Source organism: Dermacentor albipictus, chromosome 1 (assembly GCF_038994185.2).
Source record: "Dermacentor albipictus isolate Rhodes 1998 colony chromosome 1, USDA_Dalb.pri_finalv2, whole genome shotgun sequence".
In the NCBI taxonomy this organism is placed as follows: Eukaryota; Metazoa; Arthropoda; class Arachnida; order Ixodida; family Ixodidae; genus Dermacentor; species Dermacentor albipictus.
In genome coordinates this window covers 221,886,649-221,902,355 of record NC_091821.1, presented here as the reverse complement: position 1 = coordinate 221,902,355, position 15,707 = coordinate 221,886,649, and the positions used below count along the sequence as shown (strand labels likewise).

Here is a 15,707-nt window from a genome sequence, read left to right as displayed (position 1 = left end):
AAAGCTTGTCCCGCCGGCGTTATATATCACTGTTCTTGATAAAGATAAGCCGCTCGTCGGCTGGAAATGACCTATCACCCTTTGAATCCGTTTAGTGGCGACACGAAAAACACAGCGATGATTGATTCCGTGTTCTTCAGAGGCTTTCCGAAAAGCAGCCACGATTTTCATTTAATGCTATGAAGTCAACGTGCTAGGATAATCGTAGGAAGCACTCCGCGGCAGCTTTTCTTCAGTAGGAATACATTCTGTATGTGTTCGCAAGACAGCGTCCGAACGTCGCACAGGGGCTATGAGAGACGCCGTTGTGGATGACTCTTGATTTTGACCTATCGGTTTTGTTGCAGCGGCGAATCAAGAAAAAAATGTTTTTATATATTAAGATGGACAAATGAACTAGTTGTGTTTGCTCCTTGAGGCATAAGGCACGACGCAAGAATTGTGCAACCTTTCTCTGTGTCGCCATCCGTTAGCATGCTATAGCATGCTAACGGACGAAATAGCTTCGTCCGTGTACGAACGAAGCTGCTCTCAATGGCACGTCACAGTTACTTGCCACCGGAGCAGGTGTTCCTTTTGGTATGATATACACGTTACTTGCAATTCTCGAAATACTGCGATGTCACTGTTATACATGTGCATGAAGGAAGACTGCAGTTTAAGATGATTGTGCAGTAATGGATGCGGGATTTGTATGTTCTCCGTATTGCCCGCCATGCTGCCGTTCCGCCTTTATACTGTAGCCGCAGCGTGGACTAAGAGATTCCGAAAGCCAAAAACGCTGCCCACATACTCAAAGTCATTGCACGCCATTCATCACATTTACTTGTATTCAAGAATTGTGTGACTATCAAGGACCTCATCAAGAATTGTTGGCAGTTCGAGGAAGGTGAGAGTCGGCACACGAGGCAACTTGTTCGCATCCTCGTCGCGCGAAGATCGGTACCAGCCGTCCAAGAATGGCGCCATAGACTACATTGTCTCTGATACGATAGAGTCCGCGTCCCAAATTTCAGCCCCGGCGCACCCTGTATTGAATGACGACCAAGCATCTCCTATATGGGCAGTTGCCCGACAGTTGCCGCGCGCTGGCGTCGGCCACAGGACCTAGTTGACCTCTCTTCAACACTTGTCGACATTCTGGCCTTATTTCGCACCATCGAGCTTCAGCTGAGCTCCTTCTACAGCCAACTTATTTCTCCCGAACTTTTGCCAACCACTCAGCGTTATGGTTTGTTTATCTTTAACTCCACAAAGTTAGTGCTGTCCTGAGATTTCCAGCGGTTTCATTTTTCTCATGATGCCCGCATTTTTGTCAGCCTCTGTTCATATATTTAGGGATTTTCGATAGACGTCGTAACTATAGTAAACCACCTGACCATGCTGCTCAAAAAATTCTGTTTTATTTTCCTGAGTTTTTCTGCAAGCTTCTGCCTTCTTGTAGTTCATCAGCTTCATGAATTCAGTATCGATTCTATATCGTTTTGGTGACTACGCTCCCACGGAAGTCCGCAATGTTTCAGCGGCCATGGGATTGGAGCCGTTTAAATCAGCTTTACCGTGGACTTGGAATGAAACGGTTCCATTAATTAGCGCGATTCTTAAGCATATAAATTCTCAGTCTCATGACGTCATCGCGTTCTTTGCGGGATTTCATCACTGCGACACTCAAGTGGCCGAGTGGGCCACTTGGCTTTGAGGATTCAGGAGTAACCTTACCCTGCTGCCGAAACGCCAATGGTCTATCCAGTTTACTACCGACCTACAAGTCTGTACTTTTTTCTTTCCAGTCTGTTCATTATTTGCGTCCTCGACATCAGGGCTGTAAAAGTGCTTCCTTTTTACTACACTGTACTAATAAGTGAACTTATTTTGGAATTTTATTCGTTTATAATGTCGTGTTCTTGCTATCATTGTCATACGTCATGTACACAGAGTACTCGGGCACCCTCAAATTAAATGCTTTCACTTTCTGCCTGAGCAAGTCCGCCATTCTGATGCAAATAAACATGACTTGAACTTATTTCCAGAGAACTAAACACTGAATAAAAAGCTGACATCATCCATGGACAACATCAACAAGGGCCGCAGTACTCAATATCCTGATGCTTCTATTTGCAAGCTTATATTTTCCAGGGTATGATCTTGTATTGCAGAAACGTACCCCGGATGTGTATTTATGTGCTAGTTGTTATCTTCGGGCACCCAAGAAAAATCATCCCTCCCCAACTCCATGATGTCCCGGCTTAAGAGGCCACTTATAGTGTCCCTGTGCATCATGCCGCGTGCACTCAGTGCTCACCCTCTCCTCTTTTACTCTTTCCAGTGCCCCTGTCCCTTACCTCCTAGTGTAGGGTAGCAAACCGGGCGCTCGGCTTGTTGACCTCCCTGCCTTTGCTCTCCTTCCTCTCTCTCCCTCTCTTGGGCTGGCATGTACTATTATGTGCGTCGTTACGTCGCCAGATACCAACTCTGCCTGGGCTTCAAAAAGCCGTCCACCTAACCTTCTTGAATCTTTTCACACACCATACGGGTAATTTCAATAAGGTATTTTTCAACACTGTCATGGTGCGGCATTATTCGATTCGGCGAAGCACCGATCAGCGGGCGCCCAAAAGGTCGTGGAAGTAGGGACCGGCGAGCAAGACGCGTATTGCCAGCCACTCGGGCAAGCGGCCGAAAGAAGTCGAAGGCAGGTTTAGAGATTATTGACTTTTTGTCGTCGGCGCGACAATGACGCCCCGACAGCTTTTTGTAGGAACCCCTGTGTATTCTCTGCCCCGCGCGTGCATTGAGAAGCTTACTAAGAAGGCGGGGGTGCGAATACTCCGAAATATGTGCTGTGTCTGTGCAATCCTGTGTCCACGAAGTGCTGACAGTGTATGTGTGCCGACAGCGCCGTATGGCCGGCCACCGTGTTTCTCCTGTGTTTGTGAACGAAGGGGTGTGTGTGTGTGTGTGTGTGTGCGTGTGTGTGTGCGTGCGTGTGCGTGTGCGTGCGTGTGTGTGTGTGTGCGTGCGTGTGCGTGTGTGTGTGTGTGTGTGTGTGTGTGTGTGTGTGTGTGTGTGTGTGTGTGTGTGTGTGTGTGTGTGTGTGTGTGTGTGTGTGTGTGTGTGTGTGTGTGTGTGTGTGTGTGGTGCAATACGAGTCTGCGACCTCTAAATACAGGGATCACAGGATCTAAAAACAGGAATCACCTGTTCCCTCGCCCCTAATTAAAGGGGGCGCGGCCAAGAACTTGGGAGGAACCGGAATACCATTGGGTGAACTTGATGGGATCGTCACCAATATCTGCGGTTCCCCAATACAGGGAACTAGGGAAAGGAGAAGTTATTTTAACGCAGGTTTTAGACCGAGCTAAGCAGTCTAGAAGCTGAGCCCACAATCTGCTGAGAAGCATCAAGGAGCTAGTGCCGAACTGTGAACTATGACTTACTAGGTGACGTAAAAGACGACAAACCAACGTCTGCAACGACGCTCACGGTAGTTCCTCTCAAGTTAGCCAACCTGCTCCAGGGACGTCATCAGATCTAGACTCCCGAAAAACCCAGCCCAGCAATAGCATCCACCGCAACGAGATCGGCTGGCCAGCGTTCTTCGGGAAAGCTCTGCCGTCGACTCCACGCTTTGTGGACTTTCTGCTGCTGCCCGGCCATGCGTATGCCATCATTTGTTTTCTTTCGAACTCTGTTTAGCGGACCACCTTTAAGTGTATTCTTGTGTAGAGTTAATTTCTATATTTACGGTTAACTGTTCGTTGTATTTCTTTTGTATTCATCATTGATCTAGATTAAGTGCATATGTGTTAGTCTTCTTGTGCTTTTTGTTTTCCTTTTAATCTTTGTGTCAGTGTCAGTCGATAAATATATCTTTTTCTGTCCTTCTCCCGACTCTGACTCCTTCACTGGGTTCGCTTGAGTGCAGTGCGACCAACCGGCTTGTATACCCCGTCGACGACCTCGCGCCGACGGCGAACGGGCGACAAGCCCTCACAAACACACACGGCCCTTTCCCTTTGTTCATTTTCGCAAAGGGTGTGTCTATTGCTGTGGATACGAAATACGCCCAACGGTAAGTTACGACTCACGCCTTCCCGGCAACCTGCGCAACTGATGCCTCAGCCTTTTTTCAAAGCGGCGTTGACGTTCAATATGGCGATCCTCGAGTACTTCTCGCGGACTTAGCTCACCACTATCTCTACAGTGCCACTGCAGATACTACTCGCTTGTGTTAGACTCAACACAAACACGCAACGACCTTAATGAAGTCTCAGTCACACGTTAGTCGACATGCTGCCGATGTATATTTCCGCTGATCACTGGGATAGGACACGAGGCCCTGTCTTTGGTAACATTTGCCTTTAACTGCTCTCTCTACGACATTGCTTGGTAGCCATCACTTTTTTTTTTTGTCGACAGGAGCATACTATGTATGCATGCTTCCTCTGAATATATTTTCGGCTTTCGATGCGCCCTCTGCTAAGACTTTATATGGTTATGGTGGTGTTGCCTTGACTGATCACACAAATGCACTTGCTCGGGCCCACTTATCCGCTTAACAGCATTACTAAAAATCATTAGGTGACAGCTGTACGTGGATCGCCCGCTCATCACCAGAACCGGTTGAGCTTGTCAGTCGCCCTCATCGCGTGCTACACCTACGTCCGTGTTGTCAGCCTGGGACGCGTACTTGATCCGTGCATCGAAACAATACAATACATGACTTTCTCGTGTTTTTGCCCCTTAGCACATATCCATCGCCGAGAACTTAAGTTTAAAATATTGTAACAAATAGATAAAGTTCCATCTTTCAAGCGTCTAGACGGATGCGCACTTAGAACCCAAGAAGGCAGTTATACAGGAGGTTATACCAAAGAAAAAAAAAACCGGTAATATCGACGCGAAGAAGAGAGAGAGAGATAAAGAGGAAAGGCAGGGAGGTTAACCAGATGTCAGTCTCCGGTTTGCTACCCTACACTGGGGATGGGAGATAGGGGTTGGAAAGAGGACAGAGAGGAAAACGTTAAAAAAAACAAAAAACAAGAACACACGCACACACGGAGGCACACACACAAGAGGCGTTCCAGCTAAAGACGTTCACAAAGGCCGGTAGATCGCAAAAAGCGCAATAGCGCTTGCACGGCCTTCTTCTGTGACAGTAGGTCCTTTCGATGGCGTAAAATTCTTTTTTCCGATAGCGGTTGGTCGTCCAGCTGGTCAAGTTCGTGGCGAAGGCATTCCCTGTGTGGACTGTACTGCGGGCAGGTGCACGAAATATGGTCAATCGATTCTTCATGGCCGCAGTGGTCACAGGTTGCGGGGTCGGTCACCCATATATGCGGAATGTATAGGCTTTGGTAAACGCAACGCCCAACCTCAGTCGATATAAAAGCGTGGGGTCTCCACGGCGAAGCTATGATGGCGCTCGAAGAATTAATGCGGGATCAAGTGAGTACAGTCGCGTATCTCTTAAAAGCTGTTTGGAAGGCTTAAAAGCTGCTTGGAAGGACAGATCCATCAGTGTAAATATGCGTATACAGTAACGGTTGTTCTCGTACAAATATAGTAGCGTGAGCTGTTTAAGGGCTGGTGATGATAGATCAGCGTTTTTAGAGATGCCAGGTATTGTGAGGTTGACTTTTGGCTCAGCGAGGCACCGTGGAGGAATCGAAGGTCTCGCAGCTGGAGTGAAACAAGCTGGCAATGATTCATCATATGCGGTTATCGTTTGGCTGAAAGATGTGTGTGATCTGTCCGCTGGTAGAGAGGCTAAGTGGTACCGAGGAGTCCTGGTTAGATGCCTTATATGGGTCCTGAGCACTTCAATTTCAATGTGAGTCTTGACAAGGTGGTCTGTAGCGATTGCTATTGTAGCCACTGTTGAAGCACTCTGAGGTAGGCTTAGACAGATCCGGAGCTCTTGAGCCTGAAGACTTTGTATTGTGCGTAGATTCGTTTCACCTGTGTTGATTATTGCTGGCAAGCTGTATCGCAGAAAGCCAAGAAAAAGCACCCTGTACAGTTGTAACATTGCACTTGTCGACATTCGACAAGCCTTGCCAGTGAAAAACTTGAACAGGTGGCAGATGCCTATCAACCGCTTTTTCACGTATGATGCGTGAGGGCTCAATGACAAGTGCCTGTCGATTATGACGCCTAGAAACCTGTGTGATCGAACACGTGGTATTATTTGGCCATTTTTCATTACGCTGTAGTTTTTCATGGGTTTGCATGTAAATGCCACTATAGTGCGCATTTCTCGGAGGAAATATTTTGGGCCTCGATTACGGAGATAGATAGCAGTTTGGGTAGCGGCTCTCTGAATTCTCGCTCGCAACTGTAGGCGTGTTACTGCAGATGTCCATATGCAGATGGCATCCGCGTACATTGATAGCCTGACTGTGGTTGGCACGTGCTCAAGGAGAGCAATTATTGTTCGATTAAATAACACAGGGCTAAGTACATCGCCCTGGGGGACACCGCGGTAGCTGTAATGTAGACAAGTATGGCTTTCCTCGGTTCTTACAAAGAAGGATCGCATGGATAGATAGCTCGGTATCCATTGAAGCATCCGACCACCCACTCCTACCTCTGCGAGAGCAGAGAGGAAGGCTTCATGCGTAACGTTGTCATACGCCCCTTTGACGTAGAGGAATAAAGAAACGCAGAGACGCTTACGGCATTTTTCATGCTGAATGTAGGTGACCAGGTCGACGACATTATCGATCGATGATCGACCACGTCGAAAGCCCGCCATGGCATCCAGGTAGGTGTTGTGGTACTCCAAGTACCACTCCAGGAGTCCTAGGACCATCGTTTCCATTACTTTACCCACACAGCTCGCCAAAGCGATCGGGCGATATGATGAGAGTTCCAACGGCGACTTGCCAGGCTTCAGCAGTTGTACAAGGTGACTTGTCTTCCAGCTTGTTGGTAGATTGCCATCTCTCCAAGATTCATTGTACAACTCAAGGAGAACACCTCTCGCTCGCTCCCCCAGGTGACACAAAGCTCTGTAAAAAATTCCCTCAGATCCTGGCGCTGATGTGCGGCTACGCAAAGCTAATGCTGCCTTAAGTTCTTGGATTGAGAATGGTAGATCCATGCGGTGATCACGTGGTGGCGGACAATTACTCGAAGGCGATGGAATGTTGGTAGCTGTGAGTTGGCCGGATCATCATCATCATCATCATCAGCCTGGTTACGCCCACTGCAGGGCAAAGGCCTCTCCCATATTTCTCCAACAACCCCGGTCATGTACTAATTGTGGCCATGCCGTCCCTGCAAATTTCTTAATCTCATCCACCCACCTAACTTTCTGCCGTCCCCTGCTACGCTTCCCTTCCCTTGGAATCCAGTCCGTAACCCTTAATGACCATCGGTTATCTTCCCTCCTCATTACATGTCCTGCCCATGCCCATTTCTTTTTCTTGATTTCAACTAAGATGTCATTAACTCGCGTTTATTCCCTCACCCAATCTGCTCTTTTCTTATCCCTTAATGTTACACCTATCATTCGTCTTTCCATAGCTCGTTGCGTCGTCCTCAATTTGAGTAGAACCCTTTTCGTAAGCCTCCAGGTTTCTGCCCCGTAGGTGAGTACTGGTAAGACACAGCTATTATACACTTTTCTCTTGAGGGATAATGGCAACCTGCTGTTCATGATCTGAGAATGCCTGCCAAACGCACCCCAGCCCATTCTTATTCTTCTGATTATTTCTGTCTCATGATCCGGATCCGCAGTCACTACTTGCCCTAAGTAGATGTATTCCCTTACGACTTCCAGTGCCTCGCTGCCTATTGTAAACTGCTGTTCTCTTCCGAGACTGTTAAACATTACTTTAGTTTTCTGCAGATTAATTTTTAGACCCACTCTTCTGCTTTGTCTCTCCAGGTCAGTGAGCATGCATTGCAGTTGGTCCCCTGAGTTACTAAGCAAGGCAATATCATCAGCGAATCGCAAGTTACTAAGGTATTCTCCATTAACTTTTATCCCCATTTCTTCCCAATCCAGATCTCTGAATACCTCCTGTAAACACGCTGTGAATAGCATTGGAGAGATCATATCTCCCTGCCTGACGCCTTTCTTTATTGGGATTTTGTTGCTTTCTTTATGGAGCACTACGGTGGCTGTGGAGCCGCTATAGATATTTTTCAGTATTTTTACATATGGCTCGTCTACACCCTGATTCCGTAATGCCTCCATGACTGCTGAGGTTTCGACAGAATCAAATGCTTTCTCGTAATCAATGAAAGCTATATATAAGGGTTGGTTATATTCCGCACATTTCTCTATCACCTGATTGATAGTGTGAATATGATCTATTGTTGAGTAGCCTTTACGGAATCCTGCCTGGTCCTTTGCTTGACAGAAGTATAAGGTGTTCCTGATTCTATTTGCGATTACCTTAGTAAATAGTTTGTAGGCAACGCACAGTAAGCTGATCGGTCTATAATTTTTCAAGTCTTTGGCGTCCCCTTTCTTATGGATTAGGATTATGTTAGCGTTTTTCCAAGATTCCGGTACGCTCGACGTTAAGAGGCATTGCGTATACAGGTTGGCCAGTTTCTCTAGAACAATCTGCCCACCATCCTTCAGTAAATCTGCTGTTACCTGATCCTCCTCAGCTGCCTTCCCCCTTTGCATATCTCCCAAGGCTTTCTTTACTTCTTCCGGCGTTACCTGTGGGATTTCGAATTCCTCTAGACTATTTTCTCTTTCATTAACGTCGTGGGTGGCACTGGTACTGCATAAATCTCTATAGAACTCCTCAGCCACTTGTACTATCTCATCCATATTAGTAATGATATTGCCGGCTTTGTCTCTTAACGCATACATCTGATTCTTGCCAATTCCTAGTTTCTTCTTCACTGTTTTTAGGCTTCCTCCGTTCCTGAGAGCATGTTCAATTCTATCCATATTATACTTCCTTATGTCAGCTGTCTTACGCTTGTTGATTAACTTCGAAAGTTCTGCCAGTTCTATTCTAGCTGTAGGGTTAGAGGCTTTCATACATTGGCGTTTCTTGATGAGATCTTTCGTCTCCTGCGATAGTTTACTGGTATCCTGCCTAACGGAGTTACCACCGACTTTCATTGCACACTCCTTAATGATGTCCACAAGATTGTCGTTCATTGCTTCAACACTAAGGTCCTCTTCCTGAGTTAAAGCCGAATACCTGTTCTGAAGCTTGATCTGGAATTCCTCTATTTTCCCTCTTACCGCTAACTCATTGATCGGCTTCTTATGTACCAGTTTCTTCCGTTCCCTTCTCAGGTCTAGGCTAATTCGAGTTCTTACCATCCTGTGGTCACTGCAGCGCACCTTGCCGAGCACGTCCACATCTTGTATGATGCCAGGGTTAGCGCAGAGTATGAAGTCTATTTCATTTCTAGTCTCGCCGTTCGGGCCCCTCCACGTCCACTTTCGGCTATCCCGCTTGCGGAAGAAGGTATTCATTATCCTCATATTATTCTGTTCCGCAAACTCTACTAACATCTCTCCCCTGATATTCCTAGTACCTATGCCATATTCCCCCACTGCCTTGTCTCCAGCCTGCTTTTTGCCTACCTTGGCATTAAAGTCACCCATTAGTATAGTGTATTTGGTTTTCGCTCTACCCATCGCCGATTCCACGTCTTCATAGAAGCTTTCGACTTCCTGGTCATCATGACTGGATGTAGGGGCGTAGACCTGTACAATCTTCATTTTGTACCTCTTATTAAGTTTCACAACAAGACCTGCCACCCTCTCGTTAATGCTATAGAATTCCTGTATGTTACCAGCTATGTTCTTATTAATCAGGAATCCGACGCCTAGTTCCCTTCTCTCTGCTAAGCCCCGGTAGCACAGGACGTGCCCGCTTTTTAGCACTGTATATGCCTCTTTTGGCCTCCTAACTTCACTGAGCCCTATTATATCCCATTTACTGCCCTCTAGTTCCTCTAATAGCACTGCTAGACTCGCCTCACTAGATAACGTTCTAGCGTTAAACGTTGCCAGGTTCATATTCCGGATAATCTGGCCGGATAATCTGGCGCAGAAATCCTCTGCTAAGTCAATCTCCGATCTCTTTTGAGAGAGGGCAAGAGCCGTAAATGGGAATCGCTGGACGGGGAGTGCCCGGAGACCACGCACCGTTCTCCATAATTGCGATAAAGGCTTGCGTGGATCTAGCGACTCACAGAAGGCAGTCCAACGTTGCCATTCGAGCTTGTCTAACCGACACTGGATCTTCTTTTGCGTGCGTCTGGCGGTCCGTAAATCGTCCATTGTCTTCGTACGTTGGTATCTTCGTTCAGCCCGTCGTCGGACTGCTCGAAGTCGTTCTAGTTCTCAGTTCTCGAAGTCGTCGTCAAAATGAGGCATCTAAACTTTCGAGAATGAAAGCAAGGACAACCACAGAAGTACGTGCAAGAAAACAATCTAAGAAGTTCGGCATAATTGCAAGCAATAATTTTACAGTAGCATAAATATGTTGGCGAGATATGTGAATCAACTTTCCCCGAGAAATGAATTCTATTGCTCAGATGAAGGTGACTGCCCTCGAAGAGCAATGTTTTTTCTAATTCTTTGCGAATACTTTGGAATATTTGTAGTCCTAACATACTTTCCGAACACTTTCTTGCGTTTTTTTCAATAGCAAAGCAATAACTTCGAGTGACGGTCTTTGATTTGCTGGAAGCTTGACAGAAGAGCTACGTTATTTTGTCTTGTATCAGTCACCTGCTGATAAGGCACTGTTAGCTTAGGCTTGGGCTGACAGCATCCATACTGCGACTGCTTATTACTGTCTGCTGCATCTCGGCTCAAGCGTTGCGGTAAGATAATCAGGCTGATGGCAGGAAAAATCGGCCACCGTATACCTCGATGCATATAAGTGCAACAGCAAATATGTAGAATGGTGGCATTGCTTGGGGCAAGTGTTATTAAGGCGAAAGCCTTTCTAGGCTCATGGTGAAGTTTGTGTCAGCAGACCTGACTGCCGGAGGGTCCGCCGAAACGTCATCATGCCATATGAATACAGATTAAAGACATCTTAAGGAATGAAAAATGATTGATTCTGAGGGTTAGTGAATGATAACGTTATAACAGAGATTGGTAGAGGTTAATAATGACTAGTAATGACTAATAATAACTACTAATGACTACTAGTGACTCCGAAATGACCAATATGTCTAACGATGGCTTATAATGACCACAATTGATTAGAAATGACTAGAGATGTGTAGTATTGAGTACTAATGACTAAAATGACTACTAATTACTTGTAATGACTACCAATGACTACGAAATGACCAATATGTCTAACGACGGCTTGTAGTGACCACAACTGATTACAGATGACTAAATATGCTTACCAGTGAGTAGTAAGGACTAATAATGACTGAAATGACTTGTTGTGACTATGAAATGACCAATATGTCTAACGACAACTTGCAACGACTACAATTGATTAGAAATGACTAAAAATGCTTAGTAATGACCAGTAATGACTAATAGTGACTGAAATGACTTGTAACAAAAATTATGGGGTTTTACGTGCCAAAACCACTTTCTGATTATAAAGTACGCCGTAGTGGAGCAATCTGGAAATTTCTACCACCTGGCGTTCTTTAACGTGCACCTAAAATAGCATGTGTTTTCGCATTTCGCCCCCATCGAAATGCGGCCGTGGTAGCCGGAATTCGATCCTGCGACCTCGTGCTCAGCAGCCTAACACCATAGCGACTCAGCAACCACGGCGGGTGAAAGGACTTGTAAATTACTACTAATCAATAGAAGTGACGAAGATGTCTCACGACGAATTGGTTTACAACGAAATTGATTACAAATGACCAAAGATGCTTAGTAGTGAGCAATAATGACTAAAAGAAAGAAGAGAAAATGAAAAAGACGAAGAGAAAGAGGCGAATGATAAGAGGAGGAATAGTAGGCTTTCGCTGTTCACCACTTAAGGTAAATCTTAAGAGACCCTGTAATTTTTCAGATCTCGTAATGTAATTAACTTAGGCTTTTTTCCGTTGAATGATAGTGAAAATCTACCAGTAAAAGGTTTCTGACTATGTACCGCACGTACCAACTAGGACCTCCTATATATGCTGTTCCACAGGCGAAGTAAAATACATGAATAAAGTTACTTTAAGGAACAAGTGCGAATTTGTCACGTACATTTGAGACGACAGCTGCGAAGACAAAGCGATGGCACAATTACGCCTCTGCACCACATTTGTTATGCTTGCTCCTATAAATGTTATCGGCGATAAAAGGTAAAAACGCCGGCTTCCCTTATCTTAAATGTTTTTGTCCTTATCACAGTATTAATGGCTAAGCATTCTTTGGCGAGTACCTCACCAAAATTTGTCCGTCCCGTGACGCCTTATGTCTGGAAATTAAAGGCACGATCGTTCAAGCGAACACATACGATCGTTATGATAGTGTAATAGTAGATGATTGGTAGCGACGGGTAGACATGCATAAGCTAGCTTAATAAGTAAGCAAATGAGAAGTAGCAGCCGTGCCAAAGAATGCTTACGCATTAGTAGACAATTCTCAGAACTTCTGTAGCATATTTTTTGTTGTCATTAGTCAATACCATGATGAGTGGTCGGAAGCGAAACCGGATAACTTGGAGAGGTCATAATATCCCTTTATTTGTGTAACGATATTTAATGATTGTGCTCTTCAGAGCAACAAAAGGCATTGCTATTTTGGATTTGCAGAGGTCTTCGTGCGATAGCTGTCGTAGAGATATCTATTATTCTCCTGCTTTTGCTTCGTAATATTAATAATGTTTGGGAGGTGCGAAAGAAGAAAGACGCATATGGGGATGGTCCTACACCTATGACCCTGTCAGTGCAATATTCGAGTGTCTTGTATTCGTCTCTCAACCTGTTCCTGCACGCTCCATGATGAGAGTCTCTGCCATCGGGATGCTAACTGCGACGGTTCCGAACTTCTGCGCATACTGCCTACGACCACTGTTCCCCACCAGCTTCCCGATCACCCGACAACTATAGATATATACTTCGGAGTACCCCACCTTTCCACGAAATTGTGACGACGATAGAGTATACATATAGGCGAAAATAATGGCAAATATTTCCACAACGTAAAGGGGGAAGGTACATCCGAGCTGGCGCGTCGACAGCAACGTTAACATATCCCCGACGTGTGGGAGTGGTCTGCAACAGTATTGCTGACCACGAAATGTAGGTGCTGCCAAAATGCTGCAGCAATGAAATTGATGCTTTGACGTCGTATCGTATGGCCGGGTAGCAGATTTATGCGAGAAGGAAAAGAAAGAACGCTGACGAAAAAGGTGTTCTTAATAAGTATTATATGGTTCGGCTTGCGTGCGGAAGCCTTGTTCGCTTCTTCACGCCAGGCATTTGGCTAGTCTTTAATACTCAAGGTTCGAGAACTAAGAGCAGGTTAGCATGTCACCCGGTTCACAATAATTGACTGTAGAAATTTTAAGCCTGATGCCACAAGCGAAATCGAACCGAGCGCAATAATAAGTAGCTGTACCAGCTTACGTCAGGCGTATAATAGAATGGTTATCGCCTCCCAGTTTTCATAAAAGCATGAAAATCAGGCCTTTGTTCTGGAAATGTACTTATGTTTCACTGACAACCTTTTCTTTCTTTTCATACTGTTAGCATAATTAAATAACTTGTTCCAGACAAAATAGGGACATGGTTTTGTGCGCGCCAGTGGCGCTGAAGGACCTTTATGTGTGTGTTTTTTAACGTTAATAGTATGTTTTTAGAACAACCCAGGCAAGTAGCACAATTTGACTTATTGAGCTACGTTATTTTAGAGGTAGAAATTATTTGATTTGCACGAGTATTCATAATGAATGTTTTATAAGTTAACGAAGTTTCGCCAATTAAGTTATAATAAAATTATCGTGTGGCGCATATTTCAGTCTATAAATTCTAGACGGCGAATTCGAAATTGATATGCACTTGGAACAAATTGTGAAGATGACACCAGTTTCTAGATATGCGTTCCCAAAATTTGCGATTAAATGCATTGGTGTTCAAGAAATTTTTTAGCTTTAATGTATAAGAACTAAAAAAGTAGTTTTGTAAAAAAAAAAACTAAGTAGAACAACAGCAGCGCTTATCTCAAAACTGGTATTAGTTTAAAAATTATTTCTAAGTGAATAAGTTTTGTGAAATCACGGACTTCAATTTGTATAATATTGCAATACGGGAGCTGAAGTAATTAATTACATAGCCGAGCATCAAGATTTTGTTAGTTAGACAAACATGCATCTTGATTTACACTGTTATTCAGGTCAATGGGTAGTTCTGTTACCACAAGTTATTTTTTTTAAATTCTGTTAACACTACAAAAAAATTGGTAGGCGACCTTAATCTTTGACTTAGGTGTCTCTAAGTGGCACTCGCACTTCGGCGTTGGTGGTCTTTAGCTTAAGTTTAGGCGAACGCAACGCAGGAACCGAAATTGGAGGCAACTGTTTTCCATTAATTAGCCTGTGAAACATCATGTGTCAGTATCACGGTCAAATCATATGTGTGACGTCATTAGTGACGTCATTACTTCCGCTTTCTACTTCCGGGTTTCCAGGAATTTCGCCAAAGTCGTGCTCACTTGGCGGGTCGATGCTGTACTTCGGTGTGCGGTAATCAGTGATTTCTAATTAGTCTACTTATTCCAGACCCTTCAGTAACTCGTAACTAACCTTATGGACTCATATCATATCTATAATGAAACCCACGAATTTTGTACTGTATTATTTCTTCTTTCTTCTTCTGATTTCTTTTGAATTTCGTTCTCGACCGTCTCAGTAATTTCTAATTAATTCTAACTATTCCAGATACTTCAGTAGCTCAACTTGTAACTAAACTTATGCTCTGGTATCACATCTATAATGAAACCCACGAATTTTGTACTGTACTATCTTCTTTCTATTTTTTTCAGATTTATTTTGAATTTCGTTCCCGGTCGTCTGAGTGATTTCTAATTAATTCTAATTATTCCAGACACTTCAGTATCTAAATTTGTAACTAACCTTATGCTCTGATTATATACATAATTTCACTCATGAATTTTGTACTGTACTATTTGTTTTTTTTCTTTCTTATTTATTTATCTAGTCTCGTTTCTTCGGAGCCGTGCTGCATGTGGCGGCGGACATCAGAGGTTGGATAAAGCGTGGGAATTGTAGGGCTAATAAACTAACCAGATGATTCACTTTTAACTAATGCACTTAAGCGGCGGATCGCAATAAATACATTGAAGTGACTTGCCTGTACATGCTAAAGCAGCGTTTTGATTACGTAAATTGCGAGTTTCCTCCTCTTTTTAGCGCGACGAATCTACATATACTTGCGACACCGAAACTCAGACGCCGGTGAGTGCATGCAGCCACGTGCGCCATTAAAGAGGCGTCACTGGTTCAGACCACAAGTGGAATTTTAATTACGCTATACAGCCTCGTACAGTAGACTGATAAACTATGATATTGGATAATTAAAAAAAATACTAGCAGTAATAAAACATCTTTTTTCTTTTTCAAGGGAGACGTACATATTTCTCCTTTGTGTCAGCTGGATGAGCTAGATGGAAGAAGCCATGGAGAAAGAACGTCGGTCAGCGTGTTTCCGGATAAATATGATGACTTCCTGTGAATGCTAGAGGCGGGATTGTTTCAACATCTGGCTACCTTAATTCA

At 44.5% G+C, this 15,707-nt stretch overlaps 1 long non-coding RNA gene across 1 annotated transcript in view; it reads left to right on the top strand.

Moving 5' to 3' along the window:
• The window catches only part of LOC135919891 (uncharacterized), an 84,246-nt gene that overhangs the window by 30,873 nt on the left and 37,666 nt on the right, over nucleotides 1-15,707 (top strand). The window lies entirely within an intron of this gene.